Below are 10,108 nucleotides of genomic sequence, written 5' to 3' on the forward strand. Positions count from 1 at the left end.
TGTGGATATGATATTCACATCAATTCCTGATTCTCCCTCATTAAAACTCAGGGAGGAGCCCCACTCAAAACCTGATGATCATCATCTTTTAGATGATTTGTTGGATCATCATCCAATTCTTTCAGATGTAGTTGAAGATTCTGTGTTACCTCACTTAAAATCAATCCACACAGATTCAACAATTATGTCACTTTCTATATCTACATCTTTTCCTTCTTCAACGGATATCTCTCATCCGTTGACAAGTGGTTGTTCTTCAACGGATAAGCTTAACAGTAGTTATCCGTTGATACCATCAGTTTCTACTTCAACGGATACTCCCTATCCGTTGATGGCCTCTACACACTTAACAGAAACAATTCCAACTGTAGAGGACATGGCAACTGTACAATCACTTTTAGGTTTGAGGGAAGGGAGTGATCTTTTGAGTGAGAGGCTGGGTTGCTCCCAGGCAAAAGGAGAGGATGAGAGTCACCAAATGCATGCTATTTCTTCCAGCATGGCAAAAGTGAGTGAGAGGAGTGCCACCTTAGAAGGTGAAGGTGAGGGTGTGAGGGTGTCTGTGAGCCAGGGGGAGCCCCTGATGCAAGAACAGAGAGAAATTGAGAGAAAGGCAGGTACAGAAGCTCTAAGGGTGGATCCAGCCATTGCTAGTGAGTTAATGAAAGTGGATGATGCAGATAAGGAAAGACAATTTCAGCAACATTACAAAGCTGTCATTGATAAATTTCTTTGGATGCTGACACTTTTACTCACCCTGTTTTAGCCTATCAATTATTGGCTGTACAGGGCAATGTGGAGGCAGAACAGACACTACACATTGTACACACTTCAGAATCTCTTCTCAGAGACAAAGCTGCTGTCAACGGGCTGCCTTCTCAAGCTGGTGAGCCATCTGAAGAATTTGGAGTAAATTCTAATGATGATGACTTTAATTCTTTGCATGAGAGCATGAACTTAGGGGGAGTAGCAGGCCCAAGTTCTGTTCCTGATCTTCCTGCATGGGCATGGGCAAAACCATCAACACCAGGAGAGTTTGGTGTCACTTTGGTCAGACAAGTCATGACAATTCAGCAAGCCCTTCAGGAGACTCAGGATGCTGGTACCAAGGCAATTCTTCAAGCTCATCTGGAATCTCTGCATCTCTTGCAGTTGCAGCATTACCAGCAAACTCTAAGTGTGGATGAGCTCAAGCTGGACATTGCTGACCTGAAATCCTACAATGCTGAGAAATTGGATTCAGTTATACCCTATGGTACTATGCAAGATTTGTTGGAGAGACTGAGGAAAGCATCTGATGCTGACAAGAGGCTGGCCAGACTGGAAGATAGGGTTCAAATCATTGAAGACTCTGTGGTCACCATTCTTCAGAATCAACAAACTCAAACAAATCTACTCATGCAGCTGGCACAAGCACAAGGCTTGACCCCTACCCTTGATGATAACAAAAAGGGGGAGAATAAAGGGGCAGGGGAAGGAGAGCCATCTACAACAGTTCAGATTTCTCAAGTGCTAGTTCCTGTCATCACAACTTCTCCAACTATTCAAGTCAAAGGAAAGCTAGATGGAATTGATCTAATCCAGATAGCAGCAGCTGAATTGCAAGTCAAAGAGCAAAGGAAGAAGATTGATGAAAAGATGCAACTAATATTTGGTTCTACAACTTCTCAATCACAATCTGTGAAGCATAGCACAAAAGTGGAATCAATTACTATGGAACTCAAGCCAGTAGGGAGGCATAAGGATGGAGAAACTTCTTCCAAAGATCTGCAACCTATGGTTCTCAAGCCCAACAACAGATCCAATAAGGACTCTACAAAGAATCCTCTAAAAGAGGTGGATTTTCCTCTTCCAAAAGCTGATGAGGACAAGCTTTTAGGTAGAAGTATTGCATATCTCAAAGAGACCATGGATGAGGCTTTAAGGAGAAACATGGCTATTATCTTCAGAGAGGGAAAGAGCATATGTGTGATGCAAGGACATCCCAAATTCTCAATAGCCAAGAGGGAAGAAACCAAAAGGTTGAAGGAAGAAGCCAAACAGCTAAAGGCTGACAAAAGAGCACAAGCAAAGCTTGAAAAACAGCTAAAGTCAAGTCAGGCTGAAGAACAGAAAGAAATTGAAGACAAAGGTGAAGATGAAGCTATGGGGGACATGGTTGGTACGGAGATGGAGGAAAGAAGTAAGGAAGAATGGCAGAAAGGGAAAAGAAAGAAGGTCAATGCAAAGAGAAAGAAGGTAGACAAGACTGAAGAAACCCAATCAATATCCAAACCACTACCCTCTATTCCTGAACCAATTGTACCTGACCCCTTCATGAACATTCATGGTGAAACAATCATTCCCAAGGAGGAACCAATTGACTGGGACACCATCAAATTGCCCACCTTCCTAACCTCTTCTCCACCATCAAAGAAGCAGAAAAGAAGAATCAAATCAACACCCTCTAAAGCCTCAATCAAATTCACACAGAAGCCTAAGCCTAAACCTCAAACCTCTAAAGATGATTATGTTCACATCTGTGACATAAAAGAATTTTCAGATATTGAACTCTATCTGGATGAGCTGGAGGATGTAAGGGGAATAGCTGCCTACAGACAGCTACCAGAAAGACTAGTGTTCAAATACAAAGGAGCTGGGGAAAGAACATGGCCTCTTCACAGAATTCTTAATGAAGGCTACTCTACCTTGATTAGAGTCTACTCAGCCATACAAAAGGATTCTGGCTTTACCAGGACTGCCAAGACTGAGATTCTCAACAAGATTGCCAACATAAGGAAAACTTGGAGGGAGCCCAATGCCTTGCCTAGAACTTTACTCATTCAAGAAAGAGGAATTACAATTCACAAATCACCTCATTGGTTGATGGAGTTCAGAGACAACAAAGGAGTCAGAAGATTTTTCAGAATTGAAGATCAGCTAAAGATTGCTAGTAATGAAACTCTCAAGGACATGCAATCTAAGTTAGATATCAATGAAGAAGATGAAGCTGAATTCTACAGACAACTTCAACTTCAAATAGAGGAGAATGACAGGAGGCTAGGAAAGAAAACCAGGGATCAAAGGAAAAGAAAGTAATTTGCTCAGGCTAAAGGAGCACCCTTGGAAACAATGTAATTCTTCAATTCTATCTCAGCATATACATTTTTGTAGCACTTTTGAATTTCTGCTTTATTACAGTTTATATATTTGTTAAGTGTTTTGTTATCATCAAGCTAAACCCAAATTTATGCCTACAGTTCTAGTAGACATAAATAGGGGGAGATTGTTAGGAATATGTGTATTAGTTTGATGATAAGTTAAGCAAAACACTTAAGTAGAAATCTAGTGTTTGTAGCCTCAACGGATAAGACCATCTTGGCTATCCGTTGAAGGAGTAGCTTTACTTAGCAATAAGTTTAGTATTATAGCACATTTCACTCTCTGGTTTCAAGCTGTAATTCTTAGACGTTGTTAGGAAATGATCAGTCATGTTGACTACTAATGGATGTACAAATAGGAGGGCTAAGTGTAAATATTTCATGCCTTGTAATTTTGTATAAGTGAAGAAGTGTCAACGGATATTGAAGACCTTTAACGGATAAGAAACAAAGCTTCAACGGATGTCTCTAATGCTTCAACGGATAATATCCATCAACGGATAAGTGCTTCAACGGATAAAGACTTCAACTGATAATGCATCAACGGATAAAGCTTCAACGGATAAAGCCTCAACGGATAAGGCATCAACGGATGAAAGCTTCAACGGATGCTTAGTTCATTAGTAGTTGATAGTGACAATTCACAAGCTGACAGAGGCACATGGGTTGACAGAGACACACTGGAATGTGGAAGCCTCTAGGAGGAATCAAGAAAATGCAGCATTTCCATTCTGATGCAAACAAGGAAGTATTCAAAGATTTACAGATTATCCTAGATTGCATTGGATAGAGAAATGAAGAAGAAACATGTGAAGAATCTTTTCAATTGTATTTTACAGTTTGTCTTCACTTGTAAACTTGGTGATATAAACCAAGTAGCAGCTAGTAATTATATATGAATTTTCCTTGAGCTGTTTAGAAATATCAAAAGAGAAAATCATCTAGTTTGTACTAGGAAGCAGCTGTGATTTAATTCTTTGAATCACAGATTTTCTGAAATAACACATCTCTGGTGGAACAACAAATCCACCAGAAAAGTTTTTGAGTTCTTTGTGTTCATTACATTTGTGTTTGAATATATATCTGTCTGCATCAGCTTCAAGCAATTCACACACATTTGATCACTCAAACACTTAGCCTTAGAAACTGCTCAAAACTTGAAAAAATGGTCCTCACATCCCTCACAAAGTAGCCGCAGCTGCTACTGTAACAGTTGCTGTTGGACAGTCCATTCCCAAGCCAAAAGCAGAATGGACTATTGAAGACATGGAAGAAATCCGCAAGGATAAGAGAGCTATGAACATTTTGTTTAATGGCTTAGATCAAGATATGTTTGACAATGTCATCAATAGACAAACTGCAAAGGAAGTTTGGGATACTGTACAAATCATCTGTGAAGGTACTGAGCAGGTCAGAGAGAACAAGATGCAGCTTCTTATTCAACAGTATGAATATTTTCACTGTGAAGAAGGTGAATCATTAAAAGATACCTTCAACAGGTTTCAGAAACTGTTAAATGGATTGAAGCTGTATGGTAGAGTGTACCAAGTCAAGGATTCCAACTTAAAATCTGTCATTATTCAGTACATCTTAGAACTAAGGCATAACTAAGAACGTTGCTCAAAATCTGTCATTATTCTGAAGTTTACTATAGAATGAGTTCATGCATGAGTTCACCTCAACTGTTTTGTGCTCATTTAATGCATCTTTTGAAATTCCTTTTTACAGTGGCTTCTCAGTGTAAGTGAGTCACGACTGCTTATCAGGATTTATGCTGTTGTCAAAGTATTTCTCCAGTAATCATAGAGTGTGAAAAGTCACCAAGAAAATTTTTGCTTTTCTAATGCATATTATTTAATACCAGCAATGCACTTGGGTCTTCCCTTCCACATTTTTACTCTAGATCTCAAAGGAGTACCTGACATTTAATTCTTTCCTTTTTCTTTTTCTTTTGATAAGTGAAGCTTATCAGCACTTAGTACATCCATTAGATTTAATAACATCGGAACTTAACAGATAAGAAGCACTATTCTAGTTTTTGACTTGGTAATAAGATACACAAAGTAAACCTAACTAAGCTCAATATCAGAATTTGCTTGTGTTAAAAGATTTCCACTTAAACAATTACTTCAAACATTGGATATTTAGTATATTGAAGACTACTAGGTCAGCATTTAGCACAGTTATCCTCATTGGATTGAATAGTCACAGAAACTTTCGTATCACTATCAATGTTTTAGAAATTCATATCAGATAACAATCATCACTTAGTAAAATTTCAATTAAAGCATAGAATACACAAAGATAGTAATATATGTAAATACTGATCATAAAATCTGATGTATCAGAACATAAACTAAGAAGATTTAGAGAAAGAACCTAAAACCATTCCAAGTTCATTTACCAATCTAGTAAAAGTAGCTTCACACAGTGGTTTTGTGAAGATATCTGCTAGTTATTGATCTGTTGGAACAAAATGCAATTCCACTGTACCTTCATCCACATGTTCCCTTATGAAGTGGTACCTAATGCTGATGTGCTTTGTCATTGAGTGCTGAACTGGATTACCTGTCATAGCAATAGCACTTTGATTATCACAGTAAATAGGGATTTTAGAATATGTTAACCCATAATCCAGTAACCAATTCCTCATCCAAAGAATCTATGCACAACAGCTTCCTGCAGCAATGTATTCTGCTTCTGCAGTTGATGTGGAAATTGATTTTTGTTTCTTTCTAAACCAAGAAACCAATCTGCCTCCTAGAAATTGGCAGCTTCCACTTGTGCTTTTCTTATCAATTTTGCACCCTGCAAAATCTGCATCTGAGTAACCTATTAGCTTAAAATCTGATTCCCTAGGATACCACAATTCTAGATCAGCTATACCCTTAAGGTACTTGAAAATTCTTTTCACATCTGTTAAGTGAGGTTCTCTTGGATCTGCTTGAAATCTTGCACAAAGACAGGTAGCATACATGATATCAGGTCTACTAGCAGTTAGATAGAGTAAAGAGCCAATCATACCTTTGTAATTAGTAATATCTATTGATATACCAGTATCTTTATCCAATTTTGTTGCAGTGGCCATGGGAGTGGATGTACTTGAACAGTCTTGCATTCCAAATTTCTTCAATAAATTTCTGGTGTACTTAGATTGACAAATAAAAGTTCCTTCTTCATTCTGCTTGACTTGAAGGCCTAGAAAATAGCTTAGTTCTCCCATCATACTCATTTGATATTTTGACTGCATCAGCTTGGCAAACTTCTTACAAAGTGTGTCATTTGTAGAACCAAAAATGATATCATAAACATATATTTGCACCAAAAGTAAGTCTTTTCCATGGTTGAGATAAAACAATGTTTTGTCAATAGTCCCTCTGTTAAATCCACTTTCCAGAAGAAACTGAGCTAATGTCTCATACCATGCTCTTGGAGCTTGCTTAAGGCCATAAAGTGCTTTATCAAGTTTATAGACATGATTAGGAAATTTTGAGTCTACAAAAGCTGGAGGTTGTTCAACATATACTTCCTCTTCCAATTCTCCATTAAGAAATCACTTTTTACATTCATTTGAAAGACTGTAAACTTTTTGTGAGCAGCATAAGCCAAAAATATCCTTTTGGCTTCCAATCTAGCAACCGGTGCAAATGTTTCATCATAATCAATTTCCTCATGTTGAGAATATCCTTTTGCAACCAGCCTTGCTTTATTCCTTGTAATTATGCCATCACTATCAGTTTTGTTTCTAAACACCCATTTTGTACCAACAACTGATCTGTTCCTTGGTCTTGGCACTAGGGTCCAGACTTTGTTTCTTTCAAATTCATTTCTTGCACCCAATCAGCATCTTGAAGAGCTTCTTCCACTTTCTTTGGTTCAATTTGAGATAGAAAAAAATGATAGAGACATTCATTTGATGTAGTTGTTCTAGTTCTGACACCTACATCAGGATTTCCAATAATCAAGTTAGGTGTATGTGCTTTAGTCCACTTCCTTGTAGATGGAAGGTGATCTCTAGAACTGGATGCTCCCCCCTGATCCATGCTGTCTCCATCAATATTTTCTGATGCTCCCCCTGAAATTATGCTCTCTGAGTTGGATCCTTCAGAATTTGAGTTTCCAGAATTATCAGAACTTGACCCATCAGAACTTGATGAATCAAAACTTGAAGAGCATGTTCTAGGTTCTGATACTTCTTAAGATGTGGTTGTATCTTCAATATGCTCCCCCTGCATAGGTGCATTTTCCTTTGCCTTTCTTTGAGACAGCCACTTTAGGGGATTCCTCCTCAGCCTTAAGAGCAACTGTCCTTGACTTTCTCCCATGCCTCTTGCTTCTTTGATCCATCTCAAGTTCATGAGTTTTGAGCATACCATAAATTTCATCCAGAGTAGTTTCATCAAGAGCATAGTTGTCTCTTATAGTAGTTTCCTTCAAATCCCAACTTTCAGGGAGAGCTAAAAGGAATTTAAGATTAGTATCTTCAAGATCATATTCCTTATCCACCAGTGACAGATCATTCAAGAGTTTGACAAATCTGTCATATAAACCAGTTAATGACTTATCAGGTTTTGAGTCAAAGTGCTCATACTCTTGAGTGAGTATAGTCCTCATGTTCTTCTTAATCTAATCAGTTCCCTTACATCTTGTCTCCAAGGCATCCCATTGATAAGTGGATTTTATATCCACTTGGAATGCTTTATGACAAGCTTAAATTGGTGTTTTGGATTTAAGTTGTTGGTATTCTGATGTGTTTTTGTGTTATTGCATTTCAGGTATCAGTTATATGAAGAAAAGAGCTTTTAAAGGAAATATGATAAAAAGTGATCAGAATTTGAAGCCTAGGCCATTGTTAAGTTGTAGAGAATCTCGTTAGCTTCACGTGGGCAGTTGAATCGCCTAATTCTGACGAGTAGAACTCAAGTTATAGCCAAAACAAGATTCATCAGAAATTTTTCCAGACAGGAGCTGAGCGCCCGCCCAGGAGAGCTGAGCGGCCGCCCAAGGCGTGGTTGGTCGCTAATTTCGCTGAAAAGGCCTTTTTTGAGTGGAATTTGACGATTTTAAGGGTCCAGGTCCACTAGGGTCATATATATACTTAAAAAAAGGGTTTTCATCATCCGGGAAGATTGGGATACCAAGGAGAAGACCTAAAGCACAGAACAACTCTAAAAAAGAAGATCTTGTTTTCAACTTGTGATTCTTTGAATTAGTTATAACTTTGGATGCTCGTTTTCGTTCTTGTTGAACCTAGATCTCGTTTATTCGTACTTTAATTATTATTCAGTTTATTAAGACCTTGTTTATACCATGCTTTCATTGGAACCCATGGTGACGATGAGTTCTATTATGAGTTAATCGTTGTCATGGGGTTCTAGCGGATTTACTTATGGATTTCAATAGTTAATTGGTTCGATATCTTGGTGTGTGGTGATTGATTGATATCCTAGTATTGGTTGTGCTTATTCATCTTATGTGCGTAGCTAACATATCAGATAGCGTGTTAATCTCTATTGAAGTGACAGTGAATATAGAGGTTTAGAACTTGCCATGCTAGCATAGGTTCATGTATGTGTATGCATGATTCATAGGTAACTCTAACCGTTTTACTTGCCCTATGTAATCAAGATAGATAACTTGTGCTTAAACCGTTATGTTGTCAAATTCTATAGACATATAGGGTCTCAATATAATTGGTGCCTATTCAGCTTCTATCTCTTTTGTAGATGTCTGGTAGAATGGTACTCGTGCAACGAAAGTTGGCGTTTATCAGTTTCGTGTTATCTGATTAGTGTCATCACCATCACGTGCTAAGGTTAAGAATGAAAAGGCTATTGAATGAAGTATTTAATGAAGTTAGAATCCCATATTTGTTATATATATTAATTCAACCTCAATTCTCTTAGTTAATGTTATTTAGTATAATCTCTTAGCTTAATAAAAACCCAATTTGTTATTTGTCTTAGCATTGAGCGATAACCATACATTGTTGCATAGGTGCATAAATTGAACTTAACCTAAACTAGTCTCTGTGGGAATTAATCTAATTTATATCTTATACTACTTGTGAACGCGTATACTTGCGTGAATATTAGCACGTGTTTTTGCCCTAACAAGTTTTTGGTGCCGCTGCCGGGGACTCGGTGCTAATTTTTAGTTTATGTGCTTGTCATCAGTGGTCGTTAAAGTTCACTGACTTGTATTCTTTTACTTTCACTGTTTATTTGTTTGTGTTTCAGGTACTCATTACAATGGGAGATCCAGTAGCACGAACGAAAGCCTTGATAGATTTTTCTCAACCCAAGATCAGTGACATTCAATCTAGCATTATCCGGCCATCTATCACGGCTAATACCTTTGAGATCAAGCCTGGCATAATTCAATGGGTACAGTCTTCAGTCCAGTTTGGGGGTTTTCCAACGGAAGATCCCAATACACACATTAGGGATTTCATAGAGATCTGCGACACCTTCAGGTTCAATGGAGTTTCTGAAGATGCTGTGAAGCTGAGACTGTTCCCACTCTCTCTGAGGGACAAGGCTAAGAGCTGGTTACACTCTCTACCAGCTGGTTCGATTACTACTTGGGAAGATCTTGCTCAGAAGTTTCTTACTAAATTCTTCCCTATGGCGAAGACAGCTGCAATCAGGAATGCTCTTACTCAATTTGCGAAGCAATCAGAGAATCTTTATATAAAGCTTGGGAGCGCTACAAGGAGATGCTTAGGAAGTGTCCTCGTCATGGAATGCCTGATTGGATGATCATCAATTGCTTTTACAATGGGTTGGGAGCACAGTCCAGACCCATGCTCGATGCAGCAGCAGGTGGAGCATTATGGGCAAAGAGCTATGAGGAAGCTTATGATCTAATTGAATTGATGGCTGCTAATGAATATCAGTATCCAGCCCAGAGATTGCCACAGAACAAGGTAGCAGGAATTCTTGAGGTGGATACAACTACGGCTATCA

At 38.3% G+C, this 10,108-nt stretch overlaps 1 non-coding gene across 1 annotated transcript; it reads right to left on the reverse strand.

Annotated features, from left to right (window-relative positions):
* Positions 1–9,781: 9,781 nt before the first annotated feature.
* Positions 9,782–9,887, reverse strand: LOC141709780 (small nucleolar RNA R71). Its single transcript, XR_012570341.1, has one exon. It is a non-coding gene; the product is annotated as a small nucleolar RNA R71 (small nucleolar RNA).
* Positions 9,888–10,108: the final 221 nt, after the last annotated feature.

Source organism: Apium graveolens, chromosome 2 (genome assembly GCF_009905375.1).
Source record: "Apium graveolens cultivar Ventura chromosome 2, ASM990537v1, whole genome shotgun sequence".
Taxonomy (NCBI): domain Eukaryota; kingdom Viridiplantae; phylum Streptophyta; class Magnoliopsida; order Apiales; family Apiaceae; genus Apium; species Apium graveolens.